At 38.6% G+C, this 12,399-nt stretch overlaps 1 protein-coding gene across 2 annotated transcripts in view; it reads left to right on the top strand.

Annotated features, from left to right (window-relative positions):
- The window catches only part of Akap13 (A-kinase anchoring protein 13), a 209,532-nt gene that overhangs the window by 48,166 nt on the left and 148,967 nt on the right, over nt 1-12,399 (top strand). The gene's annotated exons all lie outside the window — the stretch shown is intronic.

Here is a 12,399-nt window from a genome sequence, read left to right on the forward strand (position 1 = left end):
AATATATGCAGTGTATTATTTGTTGAAACTGTACTTCCGATTTGATTTGAAACTGTCTCATTGCTATCTGTTTATCAATAAAACTTTGAAAAAAAAAAAAAGAGAGAGGGAGAGGAGACAGTGGAGACAGAGACTACTCACTGTTCTTGTTCCCGCTACAGGTTCTTGGTTTGAGTAAGTTAAAGAGCTCTTCAGCTTTAAATTTTGCAATGTGCTGTAAGGTACTTACAGCCTATGTCTTGGGGTCACTTGCACAGTCCCTCAGGTGTGTGATTATGCCCTGCAGTCCACTGCCAGCCACTCAAGTCTCCTGCTACTCATTAAATTCATGGTCGTACACATGTATGCTCTCTGCCTGAAATGCATACTGGAGTCTATTTCTCCTTTAATTCTTATTCTTGAAGGAGCTCTTTTGCTTTGTGATGTTATTTGCCTCACAGGCCTATTTTTGCTCTTCTTCTCCGCACTGAAAAATAGAGCCAGTGAAAGAGTAGTATCTCTTATGCCCCAGTGTGTATTCCACTCCTAAGGCAGGGAACTCCTCTGCCTTAGCCACGTTTCATCCATACAGACCTGTCACGTTGTCTCATGTACTAATCACAGACATTTACAAAGTTAGCTCTCTGGTGAGCATCATGAAAAAAGCAGGAGGGCTGGCTAGATAGCTCAGGGATTAAAATGCCTGCTTAAGCAGACGCAGGGGCCAGGAGTTCAATCCCTGGGCCTGCCATGCTCTCCCCAACCCCCAGGGCACACTGAGATGGCAGTTGAGACTGGGTGTGGTGGCACGTACCTGTAATCCCAGCACTTGGGAGACTGTAAACAGGAGGATCACTATGAGTCTGATCTATGTAGTGAAACCCTGTAGACCCCATAGACCCTGTCCTAAATACAAAAAGAAAAAAGAAAAAAGCAGGAACAGAGGAAGAATTTAGCAAGGCTGATTTCTTTTCTTTTCTTTCTTTCTTTTTTTTTTTTTTTTTCTCTGAATGCCTTCAGGGCAGGTTTGGCTGGCTTGAGTTGTAGGAATCGAACCACAGCAACCTGAGCCCGACTGCTTTGTTGAAGCAGTCACTTAAAGAACTGAGCTAAGGGGCAGGCCCCCAAGTAAGGGGCAGGCCCCGAGCAAGGCTGATTTCTGCTTAAAAGTTTTCTGAGGGCCAGCCAGATAACTCAGTGGATTAAAGCCACTGCAAGCAGGCGCAGAGACCAGGGCTTCGATCCCTGGGCCTGCTGTGCAAGCCCTGCCCCCAAGGCACCCTGAGATGGTAATTGAGACTGGGTGTGGTGGCGTACATCTGTAATCCCAGGTCTTAGGAGGCTGTAAACAGGCAGATCACTATGAGTCTAGTCTGGTAGTAAGACCCTGAACACCCTGTAGGACCCTTCCCTAAAAAATACAAAAAGAAAAAAAAAATTCCTCTAAGTTTTGGGTCCTTGAACTTTACATATGAATGTATATTTTTAGTAATTTCTTTCCTTTAGGACATTGATAACTATAACTGTTTCCTTTTCTAAAATCATACCTATTTCTATTACAAATATATTTGAAGCTTTTAACTTTTGTCAGTGGAGATGAAATTGATTTTATTACTATAGTAAAAGGAGTTGCAACTAAATAATGAAGTGAAGAACAGAAAGCTCTTTAGGATTGAACCATGAAGAGTGGTTGCTTGATTAAACTCTCATTTATTTTTTTCATTCCTCCCTTTCTGCCTCCCTTTGGAGTGAATCTAAGATCTTGCACCTACTAGACAAGTGGTGTACTAGTGAACCACATCTGCAGCTCAAGCAGGGTTTATCTTGTGCTGTGTGTAGCATTTAACCAATAGACTGCCCTTGTAGTTAAGGTGCCTTAATACTATTAATAGCCATATAAAAGGCGTGTTGAAGGAACAGAGCAAAGACCTTCCTGTCCTGCTCACTGCTGCACTGGGGGCTCAGGCAGAGGCTGTGATAATACATCATCTTTAGTTTTCATGGTGGCCTTGCTAGATGTACTGTCCTTGACACAGTATATAACAAGTCAGCACTGTACAGTCTTATGAGCCAATACAGGCTGAAATTAGTAAAATGCCTCCATGAAACTTGGTCTTGAATAATTGACTTTTATGCAGTATATTAAAAAGTTTCGGAACTGGGGAGATGACTCAGTAGAATAAGCGCTTCCATGGCAAGCACAAGGGCCTGAGTTTAATCCCTGATTCTGCCAAAAAAAGAAAAAAGAAAAGAAAGTTTCATGGGAAACAAGTTTTTTCAAGGGTTGTATTCACATTAATTATAGAGATGTTTTAAAAGACACAAGGATATCTGAACAAGTAAGATAAGCTAAAAATCAATATGTAGTTACTTTGTTTCCAGAATAGATGATCTTACAAACCCAGCCAGATATAGTTTGTATTTTCCAAAAGCATTCAGTCTCCAAATTTATGAAGTTATATGCATTAAATACTTACAGCTTTGTATTTAAGTTATACCTTATTAGTTTAAAATTTCTTTTGATTAGTACATGTTTGCAGTGTATCATGATTACACTCATCCTGGTGTGTTTTATTTATTAAAATGTATTCACAGTAGACAGAATTTCTTCCATTTGCTAATTAATTTCTTTCCTTTTTGGTACTAGGAATCAAACTCACGAACTAACACTTGCCAGGCAGGCACCATGCTGCTGAGCTATATTTCTGGCTACTGAATAACTTCCAATAGGATCATTTATTGATAAAGTTTAAGGCCATTTGCTTATGGTAGTAGAGATGGTGCTTTTTTTCTCTAGTGTGTATGTCTATATCCGAAATACATGAATTTTATAAATGTTTGGATGAAGGAGCTTCTGAATCTGTGTGCATGTAGCAGTTTGATCTCCTCAGGAAGGGTTTATATAATCCATGAAAAATCCTCTTCAGAAAGATGGGTTCAGTAGTCTTCTCCCACAGTCTGTCACAATTTCACTTCCCATGGTTTCAAAGGTGTGTGGTCAACCATGAGCTGAAAGTACTAAGTGGAAAGTTTCAAAAATGAATAATACATAAATTTTTTCTCATGTTTTGGGTAGCTTGCTGAAGTCTTTTGCCATTTTACTTCATCCCATCCAAGACATGAATCATCCCTTTCTCTAGTGTGTCCAAGCTGTATAAGCTGGCTCTTCTCATTTAATAACCATTTGGCTATCAGATCAGTTGTCATGGGGTTGCACTGCTTGTGTTTGAATAACCCTTATTTCACTTAGAAATAGTCTCATTCTGCAAGAATAGTGAATGGGGCCTGTGGGTTAGCTCAATTGTTTAAAGCACCTGCTTGGGCAAACTCAGGCTCAGGATACCACGGTTCAATCCCCAACTCCACATGCCACACCAGGCCTGCCATTCAGGCAGTCTTGAGACAGCCACAAAAAACCCTGAAATTTTGGGCTGGGGTGATAGCTCAGTAGAATAAGCACCTGCCTGGCAAGTACAAGGTCCTGAGTTCAATCCCTGGTACTGGGGGGAAAAAAAAAAAAAGGAAGAAAGAAAGAAAAAAAGAATACTGATTGCCAAGAATGCATCAGGGAATAAAACATAAAGGACAGGTTAACCTCTGTGCCATATGCCATTGCTGTGGGTGTTACAGGAAAAATCAAGTGTATGTAGGATATAGTACCATCTGCAGGATCAGTCTCCCCTTGGGAACTGTGGACATACCACCCATGGAAGAAGAGGGATAAATGGCTTATGCATGAGCCATTTGTTGAGTACTAAGAAATCCAAAGAAATGGGTGATGTCTTGATTCATGGGACTTCCACAATCAGTACTCAAATTACCATGATGATGTATGAGTAATTGCTCAAACCATCTTCTAAGAGTGTCAAAGGAAGGACCGAGATGTAACATAATGAATATGATATCCTGTGTGGGGGTCTTAAGGTCTGATTGATGGGAATGTCATCATCAGGATCAAGGGCATGGAGGTGGCAGCCAGGTATAAAATCTAGTCTGAGAGCACAAATTGACTTGTATGGCTAAAAAGAGTTGCAAAGAGAGAAAAGGCCTGTTAGGTTATTAGAGTGTTAGACTTTTCTCTCAGTCATTTCTTTAAAAAGTCAAATGCTCTTTAACCCAGTGGATAAAGATTATTTCAGGAATATTTTAATTTCAGTCCAAATTAGGCACAAGGATTGGCCAGGAAAAAAAACATCTATAAATACATCTTCTTTTATTCCTTCCCCTTTGATTTGAATGAAGAACTCTCTCCCTTGTTTCTAAGGATTTTCCATCTATTTTCCCAGCTCCATCCTAACTTATAAACAGCTTGGCATTCAGATGCTTAGTAACGCCGTTAGTCTTAGTTGGAGGAGGCCTGTTTTCTACAATTATCAGAGAACTAGAAAATTTCTCTCTGCTTTCTGCCTCTTGATACAAACTACATTTAAGGGAAACATAATGTGAAGCAAAGGTGTTCTGTTCTGTGAGTTTGGATTTTAGTCAGAATTTACCATAATTACTTCAGTCTTATCTGGTAACACCCTTATAGGCTGGATTTTAAAACTTTAAAGGTAAAAATGTAATGGTGCTCATGAAGAACTTATGTAGCAACTAATGTACTTAAGCCACAAGTACTGTGTAAATAAAATCAATCTTTAAAATAAGTTTTCTTTTTTTATTTGCCTTTATTATTTTTATCCTCATTTTATAGGTGAGAAACTGAGGAACAGAAGGATGTAGAACTTCTTCACGGCATCCTGGCTCCAGGCAGGGTTCGTGCTCTTAAGCATTAGGCTGAGTTAGTGGAGTCATCAAGCTGCCCAGTTATCTCTGCGCTTCTTTCATGTGTGCTGCAGGAGAGCTCTGCTAGTGCATACTTACATAAAAGCACAATCTTCACTCTTTAAAAAATTTTGGAAAAACAACCCTTCCTAAACAAATTCTCATAATTTAATTTGAAGTAAACAATCATGTTATGCTTCTTTAAAACTTTCTGTGCTTCTCTAAAACTTTGAAATATCTGTTCTGTTTAAATAAAATTATCAAAACACAAGCTCCGGGTCATAGTCTATAAATGATCAGAACCAGGTTTTTTGGTTTAGGAACGTGGAGCTCACAACTAATGTGGCAGTAGTGCTGAAAAAAAAGGGGTTTTCACAATGCAGTTTTCTCTTTTGTCTTTTGGACAATGGATAAAAAGAGTAAGCTGTACCTGCACTTTTTGGAAAGCATGACTATACAGTGGTATGTGTTTGCCTGCAGGGATGAGGAAAGTCTTCCACTGGGAGGCTGAGTCATTCTTTGGCTCATCTGACTGAATGACTATGCTACAACTATTTTAACTATAGAGAAAAATAACAGTTTCCTACAGTAATAGTTTTATGTGCGACTTGGATTTTTCTTAAAATTATGGTTATTTTGAATTGTTTTCATATTTGGCCACGGCTTCTATCTTTTTAATTCAGAAACTTCTATTTTTGCTACTCATCATTCATGTGTATTATGTGACAATTTGTTTTTCCTCATTGCTTAATAGCTAAATTTGGTCAGTCATTGGGAAGGTTTAAGATTGTGATTGTGGTGGTAAACCAAGATATAATCTGTTAGTTATTCGGCCTTTGGATGTCTTGTGTTGTTTTAGATACTGTGGAAGAAAGAAGAGATGAGGAGGTCATTATCAATTTAGAGTCACCAGAACATCAAAATCAAATCACTGTAGTTTAAAGGAAATTTGCAGGGAGGATTAGCATAGCCAGAGGGAGCTAAATAAGGAAAGTGGGATTGAAGGGTGAGTTTTGGTAAAGGTAAGTAGACAAGGGAGAGAATTCCAGAAACCACAGTTATTCTAAGAGCTCCAAGAAGTGAAGTAAGAAGGACCATGTTCTAGTTCTGGAACCTTGGGAATTTCACCTATATATTTTAATTTGAGGTTTTGGAAATGTGATTAAATGTGGATCATGAAGCAATGTGAATTCTAGACAAGGAAGATTAGGTGAGGTAAAACTAGAGACTTGTGTCTTCTTCCTAAATTGCAACAGTCCTGTCAGTTTTCTGCCCAGATGTGCTCATTGGCTCCCAGCTGGCTCTGTATGGGATCTGTACTTTTCAGTATGACACCGTGGACTTTTATAATCCAAGTTGTTAGTGCTTCACTAGGATAATATAGCACTCTCTGATGTGAATCTGATGCATGTAACAGGCTTCTTACGAGTCGTCTCTTACACTTGGCATTCATGAACATTTGTACCATCATTCACACTCTGGATAGTATATCTACCTTGTTCACATTTTATGTTAAAACTAACTTTATGGGGCTGGTGAGATGGCTCAGTGGTCTAAAGCACCTACTTGGAACAAGTTTAGCAAACCACAGGGACCATGGTTCAATCCCCCAGCACCACATGCCAGCCCGCCCCGCCCCCTGGTGGGCTGAGCTGGCCACACACACACACACACACACACACACACACAATAAATAAATAAATGTAAAAAAAATTAAAAAAAAACTAACTTTATAAGACCTTTCTTCCTAGTCCACTTTATTTTATTTTATTTTTTTTGTTCCTCGAATGCCTTCGGGGCAATTTTGGCCGGTGGGAGAGTTGTGAGGTTCGAACTCCAGCAACCTGAGGCTGACAGCTTTGTGGAAGCAGCCACTTAAAGGCCTGAGCTAGGGCCAGGCCCCCTCTAGTCCACTTTAGTCAGAGATCCTCATTAACTTTGTTGAAATTCTGTGTTTTATATAACATCCCACCTTTGCTGTCTTCTGTTTGTGTTTTATACAGTTGTCATTACTGTGTTTTTTTTGAGGATGCAGTAATAGGGCATACATTTTTTGTAAATCTAATGGCACCTTATGGAACAGTGTATCTACAGTGGAGACTTAAATTAGTGGATAAATAAATGTGACTAATATCCATTAGTTTGATACTAACAGACCATGGCATGTCTGTTTTATATTATGTAAAAGATGAGGATATGTGAATCAGGTTTGCTATTGTAGCTGATGGGACAGCACTGTATCAGGAGCACAGTGGTGAATGGGTTGCTGACCTGGGGGGTTGGGGATTTCATAATGATACGTCTGTAGGTTCCATGGTTAGCATTGCTTTTTAGGTTTACAGAAGAATTGGGGTTAGAAGGAACAGCTGTTTAGTGACTGAATCTGGATTCAAATAGTCTTTTGAAGCTAAAATGGTAAATTAAAGCAAATGGGTCTAGTGTAAAAGAATGTAAAGTAGATTTTATAATAAAACCACAGGATTATAGCATGGGAGAGACTTGCTTTGAAGCAACTCAAACTGAAAAAAAAGGGAAAAGAGGTTATTTCATAATAAACTTGTCCTTCTAGTGATAGGTGTTTTTGTTAAAACCAATTTTGATCTTAATCTTCCCAGTGTACTTCGTTTTAGAAGATTTTGCTTTCAGTTTCCACATCAGAAGACACACTTAAGTAGAGAGTACTCAGTCAGATGTCCTGTTGCCTGAGGTTCAGTGGAGGAATTGCAGTCCAGAAGAGAAGCTCTGAGGAAGATAGAGTGTCCCAATCAGTGTCTTCCAATATCTGAACTGCTACCTTAAGAAATAACTGATGTTTGTTGCAGAAAGAACTAAGGTCATTGTACCCATTTATTCTAAGGAACCATGAATAACAGTAATCAGTAACCACAGGTCTGTACATTAGGTGTGTGCAGCCTGATTTTTTTTTTTTTTTAATGTATTTGGTACAGGGTCTCACAAAGCAACTCGGACTCCTGGTGACCCCCCTGTTTTCAGCCTCCTCGGGGCTGGTATAACAGGCCTATGCTCTGGGGGCGGGGCCTGCAGGGCCTGTGCTGCTGGGTGCCAGGGATTGAACCCCAGCTTCTACACTTGAATTAAAATGTATTAAAATGTTGATAGAGGAACTGAGACTTTGTAATTCGAATGGCGTAGTTGCTCTGTGAACTTTGTAAAATGAGGAATCATTTGTTTCATTTTTCCTATTTTTTGGCATTATGTAAAAAAGTTATAAGAAATACTGATAAGTAGTAAACTCTTAAGTTTTCTTCCTCTGATTTTAACTTTTTTTTTTCCTATTTTACTTTCACTTCTTTTAATTTTGGGGTTATTTTTCAAATGGCCAAAAAAGAAACTGTATATAATAGAAAGCCAGTTGAGTTTCACTTAAATTCATTAACTATGTTACTTTGCACGACTGATTTAAACTGGATGCTACTTCTCATCAGTCAACAATCATTGCACCACATAGCTCTTTTTGAGACTGGGTCTCACCATATTATTCAAGTTGGCTTCAAGCTCCTGCATTCAAGTTATCTTCCTGCCTTAGCTTTCTAAGTACAGTATCTTGGACTACAGATGTGTATCACCATGCCCATACACCTTTTAGCTCTTTATGAGGAGTAAATGAAATTTTATATATGAACAAGAGATAGTCGATAAATGTATTAGTAAATCTCACTCCAGAATCTGTTCTAAAGATTGAGCTAAATTTTTTCACTTCACTACTTTTCTAATTGAAGTTATGATTCTGTCATTTGCATTTCTCTCCTCCTCTTTTCCTTTATTTCACAAAGCTTTAGGTAATTTTAGTAAAATTTACATTGCTTTGTTCCATGACATTTATTTCTGGTAAAGAGCATGAGTTTGTGGTGAGAATTTTTCTTATATCCTTCTACCTTAATTTCTTTTTGTTAATTGTTGCTCTCTTGTCAAATCATTTTCTGCTTTCAGCTAAATTGTTTTGTAGCTTTTTCTAAAGATAATGAAGTGTTAAAGCAAAGGTGTTGTTTGCCTACCACTAGTTATTAATTTCCCCTTTCCCTTTATTCTTCTTCCCATATTTGAACCTGTAAATCAGGGAACCAGAGAAATTACAAGACACAGAATATTAAGCTTTCCTCTCCTCGACCAGTAGTATTTAAACACTTCCTTTGACATGGAAATGGATATTCTAGATGAAAACAATGCCTTTTGCTGCCATTGTAAATAATTATCTTCTTTATCCTTTCTACTCATGCATCTTATTTGAAGCAGTCTGTTGTTCTAAGCAGACAGGACTTACTCAAGTGGAGACTCAATTGCCTGGTCTGTATTCTAATAAATTTTGCTACAACAAATGTGTAAAGCTGGATGACTCACTGTTTTTAAGTTAATGAGATCATGGAATAATCAAAATTGTTAATCATGGTAAAACTGTTCCTTCCCCTTTCATGTGAAAAATAGACGTGGAATACATATGCAACAAAGATGATTGCTGTAATTTGTTTTCCAGGTTTTAAGAGAATGTCTCAATTCCTTTTTCTTTTCTCTGAATTCACTCACATCTGTGTGAGCTATGTAACAAATGATAAAGATCTCTTAGTGTCAGACTGACAGTGTAAGAGCAACAGGGAACTTTAGTTGTAATCCAGCATCTAGCCCTTCTCACTGTCATTTTTCCATTCTGGAAGCCTGTTTCAGAGAGCCTTTGCTGAGAAGGAGAGGGAAGGAACAAGATGGGGGTGGTGGAGACAAACAAGCCTAGGAAAAGTAAGAACCCTTGATTTTTCACTTTAGTACCTATTATGTTCTCTGCAGAGACTAAATTGATCATCAGTGGATTATTAGGCCAGTCTCCAGTCACATGCTGTCACATCATTCATTTGGGGTTTCAGGAAAAATATGTAATACATTAGATGTGTGTCTCACCCACACACCCATTCTCTCCTCCTCTGGATCTTTGGCATAGCCACTAGGTGGTGTCCTAATTCAGAAGCTTTGTTCTTGGACTTTAGGTTTCTTTTCTTTTCTTTTTTTTTTTTTTTTTGCGGATCCAGGGATTGAACTCAGGCCCTTGCGCTTGCCAGGGACGCGCTTATTCCACTGAGCCATCTCCCCGGCCCTGGATTTTAGGTTTCTGCCTGAACTAAAATAGAAGAAACCACACAGTGCAGACCATAGAATGTGTAAATATTCTGAATAAGGTGTTAGATCTTGTAATGAAACAAATCAAGAGAATGTTTAAATACTGCAGCTAAATTAAGACATAAAAATATGTTTATGCTTTTTCCAAGTCCAGTAACTTGGTGCTCTGCTATAGATGGAGGCTGGGATGGTGGGCACACAGGAAAGGCAGGTAGAATTAAGTAGACTAGCTGTTGTGCTCCTAAGTAACATATTTTACAGTCATTTTCCAAAATTAGAGCAAAGGAACCTCCTTTAAATTCATAATTCTTGGCTCTGGTTTAGATATGAAATGATTGGTTACTGTGTTTCAAAATGCTAAGACAATAACACAAATGTTCAAAGGTTCCAGATGGTTTTGATAAAAACTTGGAATTGTCACATCAGCAGCAAAAGCACACGACTATATAGATTCTGCCTTCTTTTGGGAATTGCTGAGCAGAGCCAGAGGGGAAAACAAAACAGACTTTTTTCCCCCCACCTAGAACATTTGTTTTCCAAGCAAGAACGATTGTTTCGTAAGGACAACTTACGTGGTCTTGTTAATATATTTATGTATTTGAAAGGTTAGAAAGTACAAATTTCCAGCTTGAAAATGCCAGCAAACCAGAAATTTTTTGAAACGGTCAATCCATGTCTCACAAAGAATCTGGACTATTTCATAAAATAGTATTATTCTGAAACAAATTTCTCTCTGATTATATAAACTTACTGATGACAACTCCTGTTTGTTGTGTTTGTCTCTACTGCAAGGCACAAAATATCTATTAAATTGATACAGAGTGTCTATACTTAAGTAACTAGTCAGATGGGATTGGAATGGAAAATCTTTATGGTGATTAAAGAATCTCTGGTCCCTAGAGAGTTGCCTGGGAACCTTGGAAGCAGGAAACATTTGATTCTAATTAGAACAGAAGGGAGTGGCAGGGAGGAACAAACCATACTGAGAGCAGGGGAGGAGATTGGAGTTCATGGGGAGAAGGGAGAGTTCTACAATACTTAGAGCTTGGTGAAAGCTGATACAGAAAAGATAATAAATGATCAATTTTTCTGTTATTAAAATATATAGGATCTGCAGTCTGTTTTCTAGATCACATACTTCAAAAAATTTTGTAAATCCCTGGCCATATTTCTGGTTTTAGTAAGCCTGAGGGGGGAGAAAAGTTATTTATAACTTTTTAATCTTTAGGATTATCTAGTCTTTGCCTTTTTGTAGTATCTCTTCAAAAAAGCAGTGTCTGTTCCAGTGTATATGTTGATAACTTTACAGGGCCAAGACTCACCACAGGTAGGGGGGCCACTCAGGAAAGGGAGACTTCATTGACCTTTGTGCTTCTGTGGGGGACTAAGAAACTTGGAGTTGAGTACAGCTGAGACTGTGGTGTATTGAAAGATAAGAAACGTTTCCATTCTTAGCTGGGTTTGCTGTATTTTTCTCATGTAAGCATATTAATAACTTGTATGCCTGCCTGGAGGAAATGGTGATCACTAAGACTTTGTACCCTTTCATGCCTCCTTTAAAACCTTAAGTCATTTTTCTTTGCAATATCAATGCTTATTTCAATATTAAATGTTTTCTTCTTTTCTGTCCTAGTATTTGAAGTCTTGCATTCATACTTTCTAGGTCTACTAAAGACCACTTTGGCGAGGAAAATAAAGGCCAGCTCCTCCTAGAAAGAAAATGCTTCTGAGTTTCTCTTCCTTTTTTTCCCCCCTCTATTTTTTCCTGTCTTTTACTTTGCTCTGTTCCTTTTTCCTCCCAAGTTGTTTACAGTCCAAGTAAAAGAATATCTAATCTGAGTGAATGCAGTCTAGAATATGATACTGGGTAGGATGGCAGCTGGAAAGGTCTGGAATAGTACAAAAACAAACAGATGAAGTAGTAGCCACAAGGCCCAGTTAATGTAAATGAAAGCATTGAAGGGAGAGGAAGTCCCAACCAGGTGCCTCTTATTCACAAAAAACGTTAAGCCATGTACCTATTCATTCCATTCCTTTTTTTAAAAGCTCTTCTATCTGCGCCCCCCCCCCCAACACTTCTGATGATTTTTAAACTTTGCCAGACAGTTTTATAGCCACTTCTGGGTCCTGGAGACATAACTGAAATATTTGGCCAACATTTTTCTCATATTAAATCACTGGCTTGCCTTTGGCAGGCAAATGCGGTGTATACTCTGTACTTCCTGGAATAGATAAGTCTGTTGTACAGACTTGTGGTATTTAGGATGTTACCACCCCCCCCCCCTTATTAACGTACTAGCCTGGCATCAAAGGAGTCGAGTTGCATCTTGTAATGCCCAACAGAGCCTTTTTCATAGGAGACATGTGAGGAGGAGGAGGAGCAAGAGGAAGCGGGTTGGAAAAGGAAGCCTTGTTTTTCTCCTCTTCGTCTGTAGATGAATCATGTTCCCACCACTGCAGTGAGGTTTTGAAACCTCCAAGGCTGCCAGTATAGAACTGAAAGGGCAAGCAGTGACGTCCTTAAGAGAAAAG

The sequence above is a fragment of the Octodon degus genome, unplaced genomic scaffold (genome assembly GCF_000260255.1).
Source record: "Octodon degus isolate 3935 unplaced genomic scaffold, OctDeg1.0 scaffold00002, whole genome shotgun sequence".
NCBI classification, from domain to species: Eukaryota; Metazoa; Chordata; class Mammalia; order Rodentia; family Octodontidae; genus Octodon; species Octodon degus.